Source organism: Ictidomys tridecemlineatus, chromosome 1 (assembly GCF_052094955.1).
Source record: "Ictidomys tridecemlineatus isolate mIctTri1 chromosome 1, mIctTri1.hap1, whole genome shotgun sequence".
In the NCBI taxonomy this organism is placed as follows: domain Eukaryota; kingdom Metazoa; phylum Chordata; class Mammalia; order Rodentia; family Sciuridae; genus Ictidomys; species Ictidomys tridecemlineatus.
Genome location: NC_135477.1, coordinates 106,012,767 through 106,029,298, shown reverse-complemented (window position 1 = coordinate 106,029,298; position 16,532 = coordinate 106,012,767). Strand labels below are relative to the sequence as shown.

General features: G+C 33.8%; 1 non-coding gene across 1 annotated transcript; it reads left to right on the top strand.

Annotated features, from left to right (window-relative positions):
* Window positions 1-1,926: 1,926 nt before the first annotated feature.
* LOC120886053 (U6 spliceosomal RNA) lies at window positions 1,927-2,033 on the top strand. The gene has a single exon (XR_005728826.1). It is a non-coding gene; the product is annotated as a U6 spliceosomal RNA (small nuclear RNA).
* Window positions 2,034-16,532: the final 14,499 nt, after the last annotated feature.

Sequence of the window (16,532 nt, the reverse complement as noted above, 5' to 3'; positions counted from 1 at the left end):
GGCAGTGTTGATATGCTGTTAACTACTGATTCCCAATTTCCTCATTTCTAAAATGAGAATATTACCCAAGGGTTTGTTGTGGAAAAGTGGAGCGAATACAGTGCCAGAAACTTGGTAAGTGCTGAACAACTGTAAGCTATTATAATTGTGATAGAAATAGTCTATATTTACTGATTAAATTTGTAGCTTTTTTCCATAGAGTTTGTTTTAAATATTTTTGATTTTTTTTATCTTTGTAATTCAAGTCAAATGACTTTTAAATATAGTCAAATTTAACTAAGCTCTTTTTGTTTTAAAATTCTTATGGTTATTTAGTTAGGTTCTAGAATATTCCCTTTGAAATTTTATTTCCTATCTCTTATTCTATTTACATTTTCATTCTTTTTTATATTTTCACTCTTTCCTCTTGTGTTTACGTATGTGTACATAAATATATGAGTTTATTTACTTATTTTAGGTTTTTTTATATAATAGAGGCTCAAATGAAAGTAAAGCTGCAGGAGTGGTAATAATCTGCTCTTATCACAAAAAAGGGGTGACAGCCTTTTCCCCAGTTTTCCCTTACTGTGTTTTACAGAGCTCCCAACAGGCATAAGGAAGCAAAATCTTGAGGGAGTTGGGACATCCCTGAGGTAATTTTTCCCATGATTAGAATTTTCTTTAAGCATATGGAACACAACTTTTGCCAAAACAAAATGGTCTTGTGACATCCATTAATCTAAGTATTATTTTTACTTTCGTGTTTTTTTTCTATTATTAAAGCTACTTCCTAGGAACACACTTGGATAAACAATGTAATTCATTTATGTTTTATATATGTTTACTAAAAATTAAATCATTTCCTACTCATTAATTTATGTACCCAATAAATTAAGCACTACATGTTTCTGTACCACTCTGTCTACCATTTAATTGTATAGTAAATATAACTACTAACCATATCCAGTTAATTGAGTACTTGAAATATGGCTGGTATGACTGGGGAATGGAATTCCAATTTTATTTAACTATTTTAAATTTGAAGTTTTAATATTAAAGCAGTGTAAGATGATTTCTCATTGAGCAACTTTTTTGTTATGTAAAATATATCATTGATAATTTTTTAAGTGTTGAAATGTATTAGATATTGCCATGATTTTAAATGTGTTCCCCAAAAGTCATGGACTCAAAGCTCTGTCCTCAGTGTGGCAGTGTTGACCATGGGTGGGACCTTCAATAGGTGGGGCCTCTGGAGGGGTAAGTAGTACATGAGGGGATCATAATGCAATTCTCATGGGATCTCAGTGAGTTTTCATAAGAGTAGGTTGTTAGAAAGTGGTTACTTATCATGATTGTAACATGTAGTCATTTATCTTCCTACTTCTCCACCATGTTGTGACACAGTCACAGGGCCATCATCAGAGGTCAAAAATAGGGTCACTTGATCTTGGACTTTTAGTCTCCAAAACAGTGAGCTAAACAAATCTCTTTTCCTTATGAGTACCTGGTTTTAGATATTTTGTTGTAGCAACTGAAAATGGGGACTAATACCAATATATTTTGTTATATTAAAATAAATGACTACAAGCCAGGCATGGTGGTGCACACCTGTAATCTCAGTGCCTTGGGAGATTGAGACAGGAGAATTACTCAGTTAAAAGCCAGCCTCAGCAATGGTGAGGTGCTAAGCAACTTAGTGAGACCCTGACTCTAAATAAAATACAAAAAATAAGGCTGGGGATGTAGCTCAGTGGTTGAATGCCTCTGAATTCAATCGCTGGTCCCCCCTCCCACAAAATATATATATATCTACAATTAATCTCACCAGTTTCTTATTAACTCTCTGGCTACTAGAAAATTACATATGTAGTTTACATCAAATTTTAGTTGGCTAGCACTATCATGCACTATCATAGGTACTCTAATGTCTGTCAAGAAGTTAGTACAGTGCTTGCTTTGGCAGCACAAACACTAAAATTGGAATGATATAGAGAAGATTAGCATGGCCCCTGTACAAGGATGAAGTGCAAATTTGTGAAGTGTTCCATATTTTTTTTTATAGCATTTGCAGGTAAATAAATGGAGCTGGAGAATGTCACACTAAGTGAAGTAAGCCAATCCCCCCCCCAAAAAAAACAAAGGCCAAATGTTCTCTCTGATAAGTGGATGCTGATCCATAATGGTGGGGGGCATGTGAAGAAAGGAGAAACTTTGATTGGGCAAAGGGGAAGGAGGGGACCAGAGGGGAGGGGGCATGGGGGCAGGAGAGATGGTGGAATGAGATGGACATCATTACCCCAAATACATGTATAACCGCACATATGGTGTGATGCTACATCATGTACAACCAGAGAAATGAAAAGTTGTGTTGCGATTGTGTACAATGAATCAAAATGCATTCTGCTGTCATATATACCTAATTAGAGTAAATATATAAATAAAATTTTAAAAAAGAAGACAAGACAAAGTAATATCAAAGTAATATGTGGAAAAGATATGATGAATTAGTAGAAATTTTAAGAATTTATAAAAAGAAAAGTTAATCATGATTCAGAAAGAGTTAGTAAAGAAACAACTAAGGATACATATTCATTGGAGCCTGAAGGTTGGAGAGAATGTTTATAGAGCAAGAGGAAAGCAATGACCAAAGTCCTAGGAGTAATAAAATGGTGACTTAGCTGAGAAGAATGATTGAGAAATGATATCACAAAATGTAAGAATTAGAAGGAATTAAAGATTCTTGTCAGAGTTCTGACCTTGTGTAAAAAATTCTTTATTCAGTCAGCCTTAATAAATGCTCATTTTATACCTACTGTGCTGGGCATAATCCAGATGCTAGAGAAACAGCAGCCAACCAGAGAGACAGATCCTTACTCTTGTAACATTCTAGTTGGAAGAGTAACTTAAAAATAAATGAACAACAAAAACCAATTTCAGATCTTCGTCATACTTGGAAGAAAATAAAATGATGATAGCTATAGAGAGATTTTAACTTCAGCTAATTTAGATAAGGTAGTCAAGATGGCCTCATGAGAGAAATATCATGGCGGCTGAAAACAGAATAAAGAATTGCCAACCACAACTAGATGTGGAAGTAGAGTATTCAGCAGATGAACTGACAAACGGAAACTTCTTAGGAGGAAGGAGTGTGGTGTGTTCTGGATGCAGAAAGATTCTGTGGCTGGGCATGGGGGATGTAGGCAGAAGGTAGATTACATCTGACCTTAGAAACCAGTATAAAGATTCTGCATTTACTCTATTCCTTGGATGACTATCCAAGAGTGTTAATCCCCTGATATGAAATGATTTCCTGATGTTCTGCAGAGAATGGATTGTGAGGTGAAAGATAAGACTACTCCAGCATTTGTGATCTGGAAATCATGTCTCCCTCTTCTGCATTCCTGTACAACTTTATTTATACTTTTCCTAGGACACATTTACTTTTCTACTTTGTATTCTGATTATTTAGTTCAAGTCTTAACTCCACTATCTGAGAAGAATTCAGTCTGATCGATATTTGCTTCTTCCATAGTCTCAGCAGAGTGCCTTAAGTATAATAAATCTTTATGAATATTTATTAAGTGAATGAATCATAGAATGGATGATTCAGACTCTGCTTGAATACCTTTGATGATGAAAAGAGCAGAGTTTTATAAAGCAACCCATTCCATTGTTGGAAGGCTCTAGATGGTTAAAAAATATTTCAACAACTGATTCAAGATGAAAATTTCTTTCATTTGCAATTATTCATCTTTATTCTTCCATTTATCTGTGGAGTAATAAAAGAAATAAATTTCCTTTCTCACAAAAACATCCTTTGTTTATTGCTGACAGGTATTATTATTCACATACATTTTTATTTTAACCGTTCCCAATCTTTTCAATTGCTTTTAGACACATTTTAAAAATTTACTCACTCTCCACACAACTGTCTTCAGTACACTTTATTATAACCACCTTAAAATATGATGTGCAAAATTGAATTTGATATGTCAAATGGGTCTGAAGATTTTAGAATACATGGAGTCTGTTACTAATTCAGGGTAGAGTTATATATAGATGTGGGCTGAACTGTTAATATTTTTAGTAACTTCATCAAAATGTAGGTTCATATTAAAATGTTTAATTGCATTATTAAGATATATCTGAACTGATTGTAAATGAATGAGTGAGTTCTTAGGACCTATAGCTGTGGACTTGTCAGAGGTTCATTGAAGCAATTGAAATTGGCAGCATAGGGTCAATAAACACAGAGCCTTCCAATGGTGTGATTCAGGTTAATAAGTACCAGTGCTAACCTGGTAATGGGCATCATCTTTCTAAACCACAGATATGCATTTACCAGAGATATTAATTCTCTTAATCTCCTACTCTCAACTAGGCTTTGTTAACTCCCAAGGAGACAGAAAAAACACAAGATAAATACAGTAGAATCTGGAGTTAGCTATACTGCAATGTTTGAGGGTTCAGTCCTCCAGGAAATGGTCCTCTCTTCTGACACCTAACTGCAAGTGTGCGGGTTCCCTTGGCCACTCTCAGGTTCAATAATTCACAAGAAGGATTCACAGAACACTCTGAAAGTTATTTTACCAGTCATTATTGCTTACTGTAGAGAAAGAACACACATATTAAACTGAACCAAAGAAAGATACATACAGTGTAGTTTAAGATGATTCCAATGTGAAGCTTCTGTGGAGCTCTGATGAGTTATCCTTCTGGAATGCTCTGTGGAAATACCCATGAAGTACCGCTAACCAGGGAAGCTCACTTCAATTTCCATGCTTCAAGTTTTTTATTGGGGTTTCATTATGTAGGTATGACTGCTTGATTGCCAACACAATTGAACTCAATATCTAGGTTGACTGGTAATGAGTGACCCAAAGTCCCCTCACTAAGCCACATGGTCATTCTTTCTGGTCAGTATCGCTCCTCCCTTAAGCAAAGATCCACCTAACAAGGTATGACATAGACTACCTCCCAGAGCTGAGAGCAAGGGCAGACCTCTCTTTGGGAAAACCCAAATCCTTAACTATACCAATGGGAAGTATTTTAGTTTTATAACATTATGTGAAATATTTGTGTGTTGTTATTTAATTTTGCTCATATAAAGCACAATGCACAAGTATAATGAATTTTAAAGATAAAACAGGAATTCGAAGACACTTTGAAGTAGTTCTTGGGCATCTCTGCTGGGTGTATGATGGAAAGTTTGTGAAGGCCTGTCTTCGTCTTAAGCAAGGATTGGCCTACTATGCCTGTGGAATGAGTCCTGCCTGTTCCTGTCTTTGTAAATAGTGTTTAACTGAAGTATATTCATACTCATTCTTTCATGTAATGTTTATGGCTGTTTTTGATGGTAGAGTTGAGTGGCTCTGAAAAAATCATATGACCCTCAACACCCAAAATATTTACTGAGAGGCCTTTGCAGAAAATATTTGCAGATTCCTGATCTAATAGATTATCAATTGACCAGCTCTGGGGAAAAGGCAGTTTTATAATAGAAGAATGCTAGATGAAACAGAAGGACCTTCTTCCTATCACATCTCACAGGTGCTAATTCCAACTCAAATTTGCATTTAGATTTGGTATGGGTCATAAAATTATAAAGTCAGAAGTAATCATTAAGACCACTTCTAATCTACTTAGGCTTCCCTTTTTTCAAACTTTATGAAATGAACCATTTTTTCTTGAATCACTTTCATTGATTGGCTCAGCAATTACCTTAAAAAATGGTAGAGAAAAAATGAGTACAATCTGTATTTTATTTCTCTGAATAAAGCATCATGGTTGTTAAAATATTGCTTGGCTTAATTATATTGACTTTTATAGTAAGCCTTACCTTATCTCTATCTTACTCTAATTATTTTTATTCTTTTAGTGCCCAAATATCTTCTATTCTTCAATGTAAAATGCAATTTTTAGTTTTTGTTTAAGTAAGTCATCTTGAATCTTTTCTGGAAAAAGATATGATATTTCCCAATAGGTGATGAAGCCCAAGGGTGTCCTAAAATTCCCTCCCCATGTTTTTTTTTTTTTTATTTTGATAGAAAAAAGTGCATGCATCACAAATCTGTTAGCCTAGAAACTTAGTGGTCTTCCTTCGCCTGATGTATCTCAAATACTGTCGATTCAAAAACAAGAATTATTAACAATTTACTCCTTTTATCTGAAGTTCATCTTGAATAATAAAACATTTGTCATTGTTTCATTGTATTTTTTGATTGGCATGTCTTCACTGGGAATTATGGTCTCAATGACCATATCCTTGAATATAACATGAAGTCAATATTTTAGCTGCATTTTAAGAACACAGTTTCCTACACAAAACAAGTGAAATTTGGACAACACAGTCAATATTTTTAGGAGTTTCTAGTTCTTTGGTGTATTCACATCTAAAAATATAATCTGTTATTGGGAAAACATGCCAAAGGAAAAAAATATTTTAAATAGAAAGACTGTCTTGATTTTCTTGCACCTAGAAGTAACTGAAGGTGTGTTTTTTATTTTTCCAGGAAAAGTTATTCTTCCAGTGAATGCAGGGACCAAAATCTGTTGTTACGTAATAAAATAAATTAAATTAAAAGTGTCTGGGTAGGATGGAGTGGTTGTGACAGAATGCATAAGGCATAAAGCAACAACTAGAACGAATGAACCAAATATAAAAATAATATATTAAGGGTGCAAAAGAACTGCTCTGCAAAAAGAGCTCAGAGTTCATATTTGGGACAAGAGAAAACTGTGGAGTTACAGCCTGACATTCTATGACTGCTTTTTCCCTGGGTGCGTTTGATAATCTGGCTATAGGCAAGAAAATGAATACACTGGTTTTATACCAAACCAAATTAATGTCAGAATAAAACAGCAGAATTTTGATAAGCCCAAGAGAACAGAGTGACAAAATTGAGGATTAAAGGAACACCAAGGAGCTTTACTCCCAAATACTTTGCCAAATTCTGAAACTCTGTGGTGGTAAGAGGCTAAAACCATAAGCAAAGAACTCTGAAAAGCAGAGCGAAATTTTTGTTAGTCTCCCAGTGCTAAAGTTATAATGATTAGAGTTTGAGAGTTTCTAGGGAAAAAGGTTACAGCAAATGTAGTCAGAGAAAAGCCCTGGAGAACTGTGTGCTGAGAACAGAGTGAGAAGCTGTAACCCAGATTCAAATCAGTTTAGTCAAGGAAAACCTGAATATTATGAACTAACCTCAATAAACAGAAAATGGGAATAGGCCCAAACATGAATCAGATATTGTAATTCGTAAATGACTTCACCATAATTGTGACTAATAGCTTGAAGAAATAGGTATAAAGAGACAAAGCAGAAAAGATAGAAAACTTTCTTAAAGAATTACAATCTACAAAAGAAATGAGCTGGAAATTGTCAAGTTGAGATGGACCATAAGGGGATTAAGAACTCAATAGATAAATTTGCAGCTTGGAAGAGCAGAAGACAAGATTGAGGAAATAAAATGCAGTTCAGAAAATACATAAGCCAAAACAGAGAAAGTATAAATAAAGTAAGCATTTCATGTGGACCAAGGTGAAAGTATTGAGGACATGGGTAGTTGGCTGTATAAAAAGAGACATTGGTAAATATATTTTCCAAAATTAATGGAAAACATCAATTCACATATGCAAAAGGTAGTAAACTCCAAACAGGTTACAAAAACAAAACAAAACAAAACAAAAAACTAGACACATAATAGTAAAACAGCTAAAAAATCAAGAGGAAGAAGAAAAGCACCCTGAGATAAAAGACACTAAACCTCCAAAGGAGCAATAATGATGACAGAAACAGAAGAAAATATAGTGACAACTTAAGTGCAGAAACAAACTTGTAACTTAGAATTGTATTCAAGGCAAATGTCCTTGAAAATGTTTTTGAGAAAAATAAGACTTGGGAGAATGTCATAAGCAAGCATGCCTTAACAGAAATATTAACAGAATATGCTTGAGTGAAAATGATTTGAGACAGAAATGCAGAAATGGAAGGTTGAAAAAGCACAGAAAGAATGCATAGATGGATAATATAACTGAATACTGATTTATAAAATTATAATAATGTTTTTGGGATTTAACAAAGTAATACAGTTAAATGCATGACAGCAATAATACAAAATATATGGAGTAAATATAATAAATTAAAATATTTAAGATACAAACATTATCTGAAAAGGGTAAGGAAAAACTTATGAAGCCAGCCAATGTTATATGATATATTTTATGGTGAAATACCAAACCAATTTAAAAGTAATGTGTGACTAATAAAGTATCTAGGGGAAAGGCAATAATTTTTTTTTGTACCAGGGATTGAACACAGGGACCCTTATAAAATGAGCCACATCCCCAGCCCCCTTTTAATATTTTCTTTAGAGACACGGTCTCACTAGATTGCTTAGGGCCTAGCTAAATTGCTGAGGCTGTCTTTGAACTCTCGATCCTCCTGCCTCAGCTTCCCAAGACGCTGGGTTTACAGGCATGTGCCGCTGTGCCCAGCTTGGGAAAGGCAATAATTTTAATTTGATTAATCTGAATGATGTTGAGAAAAGAGAAGAAAATAGTATATAAAAATGTTGAATTGAATAGAAGCAAATAAGATGGCAGATTTAGACGCAGCCTTACAGAAATTTCATTACATGTAAATAGATTCAATGTAATGGAGTTCAAGTAAGAGACTAAGATTATCAAACTAGGTTAAGGAAAAAAAAGAAGCTTAATTGTATGCTTTTTGTAATAGAAAAAAAAAGACAGAGTAATTTAAAAATAAAACAAAGAAAATACATGTACTTTGAAATCATTGACAAAAAAATAGTGTGGTTCTATAATATAAAACGGAGTAAACATTAATAGATATGCATTTATAGAGATGAAATGTGACATTTACTAGTGACAAAGGGATTAAGTAACCAGAAACCTATAATCCCTAAATCTTTATGTGCTCAGTATCTTAGCACACATTTATAGAACCGAAGGGAGAAATACAAAACTCCACAATTGTACCAGGAAACTTAAATAACTCTCTACATACTCAATAAAACAAGCAAAAATAAAATAAAGTTGTAAAAGATCCAAAACAACAAATAATCAAAATTGAATTGTTTAAATTTATAGAAAACTATATCTAAAAAGAACAGAAACAAAATTCTTTTCAATTAAAAACAAAACATTTACAAAAATTGACCGTACTGTGAGTTGTAAAGTAAACTTTAACAAATGTCAAAAGACTGAAGTAATTAGGAATCTGTTACTTTACCTCAGTGGAATTAAGCTAGATGTCAGGGTAACATGTAAATCATAAAACTGCTAAATGTTTTAAATTTAAGCCATATACTAATAAATACACCATAAGACAATGGAAGTTAGAAAATATTTCAAAGTAAATGATAATGAAGGTGTAACATTTCACAGCAAATTATAATTCTATGAAAGAACATTGTTTAATCTCACAAGGCTTATATTGAGCAGAAGGAAAAGATCCACCACGGTCAACCATGTAATTCTATTTATATAGGGATGAAAGTTCACCAGCAGGCTGAGCTACTCTCTGATGTTGGAATTCAGAAGGATTCTTTCCTGGGAATGGAGCATTTGTTATAAGAGGAATGGTATGGAGGCTGCCGTTGTGCTGGGAAGCTCCAATATCTTGATTTAGGGGTCTGGTGTGTTCCCTTTGTGATAATTCAAGTTTTACAGTTAAAATTTGTGTATTTTTAAAAAGTATGTTTTACTTCAGTTAAAAGTTTGCTTTAATTTAATAATTCAAAGTTGACTTCAAAATTTTTAAGGTGGTATTTTGTGTATATTTTTTAAAAAGTTTTATTTTATTTTTAATTGACAACTAATAATTATTTATATTTGTGGGGTGGAAGGCAAGGCTTCTAGATATGTATATATTGTAGAATGATTGAATCAGTTTTATTGACGAGTCATCAATGTTTATAGTTAAATTTGAAGGGAAGGAGCAGAAAAAATGCCTCAGTTGGTAGAATTTGGGAACTTGGATTAAAGATAAGAGTTCCAGTTTTTGCCTAAACAAAGACATATAATTGTAAGTGTTCCTCCTGAAAACAGTTCTTCTATCATATTAAATATCTACATTTTATTCAGCTAATATTGAACATATATACTTGTAAAATGAGAGAACAGATACAAGTGCACATATTGAATTACCATGAATAAATCACAAAACATTTAAATGTGTATTCTCTAAAAGTTGATCAAAGCAAGTTTAGACAATTGATGGGAGAAGCAATGCTATTATGTTATACTCAAAAGTTACTAGTTACATTAAACCAATACAGAATAGAAGTTGTCATACCCCAGCAAAAATTTTTAAAATTAACTTTTACTTGAGATTAACAGTATATTTGTATTCATATTTTGTGATTCTGGGGAGCATACTTAGGGCCATATGAATATTCAGGTAATCATTCTACCACTGAGCCCCATCCCTAGACCACAGTTATTCTTTTTTTGATTCAACTTCAGCATCATATTTTTTTTATACATTGTATTTAATGGAGTATAATTTCTCATTCTTCTGGTTATATATGATGTAGAATCCCACTGGTCATATAGTCATATATGTACACAGGGTAATAATGTTTGATTCATTCTAGTATCCTTCCTACCTCCATACCCGCTCCTCACCCTTCACTCCCCTCTACCTAATCTAAATTAAATCTATTCTTCCTTAGTGCCCCCTCACACCTTATTGCAAATTAGCATCTGCATATCAGATAAAACATTCAGCCTTTGGTTTTATGGGACTGGCTTATTTCACTTAGTGTGATATTCTCCAGCTCCATCTATTTACTAGCAAGGCCATATTTCAATTAATTTATTTTATTGGGCAAATAATTTTTGTATATTTTTAATTATTGCATATTTTTACACTGAGATATTTTGACATATGTATGCTTTATAGAAGGTTTAAATCCAGCTAATTAACATATCCACCAGCACTGTGCTATAGATTGCCAAAACTAATTCCTCCCACCTGAGTACTCTTTTTTTTTTTTTTTTTTTGGTTCCAGGGATTAAGGGACATTTAATCACTGAGCCACATCCCCCGGCCTTTTTTATATTCAATTAGAGACAGAATCCCACTGAATTGCTTAAGGATCTGTGGAGCCTCTTGCCTCAGCCTCCTGAACCACCAGGATTGCAGGCATATGCCACAATACCTGGCTTCATCAGCTCCCTTTTCCCATCCCCTCTCACTCCCCAGTGGAAATCACCCTTCCGTTCTGTTTCTATGAGATTAACTTTTTTAGATTCCTCAGATAAATGAGATCATGTAGTATATGTCTGTCTGATGAGCTTTATGTGTGTGTGTGTGTGTGTGTGTGTGTGTGTGTGGTAGGGAGTTCTGGAGGTAGAACCTGGGGCTCTGCATACTAGGCAAGTGCTCTATCACTGAGCTGTAATTCCAGCTCCTGATGTGTTTTAAAACAGGGCTGCTTATGCTAACTGGTCATGTCCACATTTATTTGGTGATGCCAGATAGTGAAGTGGATCATTTAATACAGCTGTAATCATTTTATTAGATTTTACCTAGTAAAAGGACTATTTTATTTGATATTTTCTATTCCATGTTCAACCAGCACATGTGAATTAATGAATTAATTCAGATGGTTTATGTGTTAGGCTGTGTTGGTGCTAGAGATATATTAAGGAATAACATAGACAAAGCTTTCTTCATAAAAATCATAATGTACTTAGGTAGAGACACAAGCTATTTATAATATACATTAAAATATGAATTTTTGATTTTTAAGGTATTTGTTATACCCCTGTGCTCGGTTTGGGTTCTCTCTTGTAGGTGACAACTGTTGTGTTCATGAAGATCTTCATTATGAACCAAATAGTAGGACTTCTAGGAAAACCATTAGGAAGTAGTGAGTGTGGGTCACTAGCAATTAAACATGCTTTGTTAAGTAGTTAATTGCAGTTTTTATTTTTAATTTTTTTGTAGTTGTAGATGGATACAATGCCTTTATTTTATTTGTTTATTTTTATGTGGGGCTGAGGATTGAACCCAGTGCCTCACACATGCTAGGCAAGTGCTCTGCCACTGAGCTACACCCACATCCCTTAATTACTTTTTTTAAAAATTGTATTTTTACATACCTTTATATATTCATAGTTAAAAGTGAATTGGTCTATATAGTTTGTATGACAAATATTCTTCCCTATACCATTATTCCTGCTATTAGTTATTTTATATTATTTTAGTTGTTTATTTTGCTTTTGATTTTTCACATTTCTAAATATTATTCCTGTGCTACTTTTAAAAATTGAGATATCTTGATTTTTTTTTATCTTACTTTGGAAAATGAGGATTGAGCTGTCTTCTTTCTTTTTTCCTAAACATATATTTTCCTTATAATTTTTGATTATTTTAAATTTCCTGAGATCAAGCCTGAAATGACAAATTGGTGAGATAAAATTCCAGGTTGGAAAATTCTTCTACTCAGAATTTTAAAATCATCCCACCGTTGTCTTTTCGGCTTCCATGTTATTATTGAGACGTTGGATGCCAGGTTGATTCACATTTTCATTATGTTTCTCTCCTTCTCTAGCCTTTCCTGATTTTCCTTATCCAGAGTTCCTGTGGCTCAGTCTGTCCAGTCTTTTGCTACAGTGGTTGGAGTGGGCTGTGGAGGTCACCCATCGGACTCACCTCTTACACAGGTTTGAGTCATTCCTCCAGTTTTCAGCCCAGCCCTCCCCCTTGCCACCTTTTGCCCCTCTTTGAGAGGTACGGTGTGCAGACTATTCCTCAATTGTTTTAGAATCTGGGGTACAAGTAAGCTAGTTGCTTCTCTGCCTCCTCTGCTGCTTAGTTGTCACTCCTTCAGGTTTTCATGTGTCCCTCTGCTCTCCAGCTCTCAATATTTCATCCTACTCTTCTGTCATTCTATTAAGCTTGTAGATTTTTGCATTAAAATATATACCTATGAACATTTTAGTAAAGATTTGGTAGGCAGGAGAGGTAAACACATGTTCAGTCTGATGTCTTTAACTGAAAGCTGTAGCACTGGTTTTACAGTAGTCAAATTATCTAATGATAATTTGGCATGAATCAAATTGAAAAGCTTGTGAAAATGTGTAATTGAAATTAATCTTCCTATTTAGAATAAAAGGACTTGTCAGAGCATTTCTCCCCTATAGAAATCTATTTTGATTTTTACTTCTTACCAGCAAAACTACTTCAACCCTTTCTCATTGCAAGACATGCATGGAGGAGTAAGTTCGTCATTTTCTCTTCTGTTGGCATTCTTTTTGCACTTTGTCTTATATGCCTGCAAACCATGTAGAATATTTCTTTTCACCTGGAGAAAATTTGGGGACAAAAATTAGTAATATTGCTTGCACAGCAGAGTGACTATTGTCAATAATAATGTATATTTCAAAATAACTAAGATAAAATTTCCAATGTTAAGTGAGGTGATAGATATGTTAATGTACTCAATTTATTCACTTCAGGTTGTTTATGTATCTCAAAACATTATACCCTTAATTGCAATACAATTGTAATCTGTCAATTAAAATAACATAAATAATTAAAAATATCCATTGACAATATCTCTGGGTAGGTATTATATAAGGGACTACCTTATATAATCATACATTATAAGCTTCTGGAAACTGAGAAAGTATTGTTTTATTACCTGCTTTCTATAGTTGGTAGACAAAATGGATTTTCTTTTCTATTGATTTAGCATGCTTTTGGATTTATAGACAAATTTGGTATAGTAAGTGAGATTTTAACAACACTCATTGAAAGTAAACACACTCCCAATGTAAGTAAAACACTCTTGTTATAAATAAACATATAATCTTCTTTAGTGCAGATGCACCAAGAAGAGAATTTTTTGTGGGATAATGTGGAGTGGAGTGAAATATATCCGAAAAGCAAGCTGATGAAGAAAAAGAGAGGAAAGTAGACTAGGTTAAGTGTTTAAGTTTGTAACATCATAAGTCTTTAATTGAGTGTAAATAAGAAAAAAAAAAAAAGCCTGAACTTCAAATGCTTTTTTCATCCCACTCACTTTTGAGAAAGAGAGGTTTAATTTTCCCCAATGTCAGTTACTTGGATGTATGTGAATGAACGGAAGTTTTTCCAGTTTTTCATATATCTGGCAACTGATACTGCAAAACCAATCACCGCACAAAATGGCTATCATGATTCATGTTTGGTTTTGCTTTCAGACACGTTCTATTACGGTTCAAAAAATGAAAAGGACTGGAAAAAACTGCAGAATAAGCTATGCATTATGAGTGTCATTAATAATGGTGAGAATGTAAAACAAATTGAGATGTGAAGACATGGTTGTTTTCCTTCCATAGTCAATGTGTCAAACTTGGCCATGTTTTGCCAGATGAACATTAAGCACATTATTGCACACATTAAGGATAAGACATTTCCTCTGGCCAGCACAAAAGCACTTGCAAGGGCACAACAAAGACTTTGTGTTTTTTATCAGAAAGAAACCCTCTTCACAGAACGGCTGCCTCACATGCAGCTCAAGATGTGGCTCCCCTGTCTTTTGAAAAAGGTGGTGGCTGCACTGACAGGGCAGGCACAAGATAATGGGAATTTTGGCTTTGAGTTGCACTGGCTCAATGACAGATCTTCACTTACGAAAAATGGAACTACGCAACCTGCCGTGTTTGAGATACATAGGTTGACACCCTGCCTGCTGCTTATTTTAGCTTCAGTGGAAACTATGTCATTCGAGACAGTTCTGTTTTCATTGACCAAACTGAGATTTTCCATCCTGCTATCTTCTCTCTCCTCCCTTTTTTGTTCCAATGATACAATTGTTTCTTTTCTCTGTAATTTGTATTTCGGCATAATCTACAACACTATTTTATAGAAATAGTTCTATATATGTGAAGTTTTATTTTAATTATCTCAAGATAATAAGTTGGCTCTTGTGTAAACTGAAGGGACTTAATGTCCAGAAGAATCTAGTAGAGTTGAGACAGCTCTATGGAAAGAAAGGAGGCTTAAAACCTATCTAAAATCTAGTGCACTGAGCTTTTTCTGTTTTTGAAGGAGCATATAGCTTTATTTGTTATACTAGTTTTGTTTATAATCTATGATTTTGACTTTATATAGACAGGATCCCCTTTATTAAAAGATATGTGACATAATGCTTTTATTTTAAGGTCATACTTCTAGAATTTTTCTAGATTTTTATAATGGGTAGAATTCATAAACAGTATATATTAATCTTTAAAATTTAAATTACACATATTACGACTCTAGGATTGTCAGACAAAATAATGTTCAGGTAAATTTGATTTGCAGTTATACCATGAAATATGTTTTTATATAGTTATATCCCAAATATTGTAGTTTTAGCTTAGAAATTTAGCAAATCTACTCTTGGACTATTTTAGTAAAAATATTTTTGGTATCAGTGGCTTAAATACTATTAACTATGACTTAAAAATGAGAAGATTCCGTGTGTGTGTGTGTGTGTGTGTGAGAGAGAGAGAGAGAGAGAGAGAGAGAGAGAGAGAGAGAGAGAGAGAGAGAAAGAGAGAGAAAATCTACTTAGTTTGCTTTAGAGACACATAAGAAGCTGCAGTTATTTATGGTTCTCAAGAGAAACCTTAAAACATTGGTTAGGTTTTTCATTTTGTTTGTCTTGCACTTTACTGCCTCAAATCTACATTTTATTCAGCATCCCATATAGGTAGTTTATGGGGCCATCATAAAGAAAAATAGGTGAAACTGTTTATTAGGCAATCTGTTCCAAGATCACAAATCTATGTATATGTATGGATGTATACACACACACACATACGTAAATGTATGTATGTATACATACTTAAGTAGTTTATGAAATTAAGTCAATGTTAGCATATACCTTTTTGTTTTACACATTAATGATAAGAATAATAAAAGTAAATATCATATTGTTAGTACTACAGAGAATATAGCCTATATTTAGCACCAGTGATTCTGAGGCTGAATTGCAACTATAACGAACTGTACATGTACAGTTATGGAGGAGTTAACCTCTGTGCCTCTGCTTATCTCATAAGTAGAGGCAATAGTGGTACTTAACTCTTAGGCTTGTAAGGATTTAGTATGTTCATGTATACAAAGACCTTAAAACACTGTCATACAGGACTGCATAAGTGTTACATATTTGTTGTTGGTACTTTTCAATTTGTTTTCTGTGAAATTACCGTGTCAAGGTTTTTACAAATAGTACCATATTTAATCTTTATAGAACTCCTCTGAAATTAATTTTATTCATATATTTAATAAGGTGATATAATTTGACTAGTTAATAGAGCCAGAACTCAAGCCCAGTGCTGTAAATCCATACATTATCCTAGGGTCACTCCTAATACACATTTTCTCTCTCTCTCCCTGTTCCCTGCTCCACCCCAGGAAGTAGGTGGTTTGTTCGAGGGACATTTCCTCCTAGTACCCTAACTAACTGAAGTCCGTTTTAATATTGGTTAGTGCTCACTAATTCTGCTGCTTTTCTCTTCTTCCAGGAAGGCTGGTTTCATGAAACCCAGCA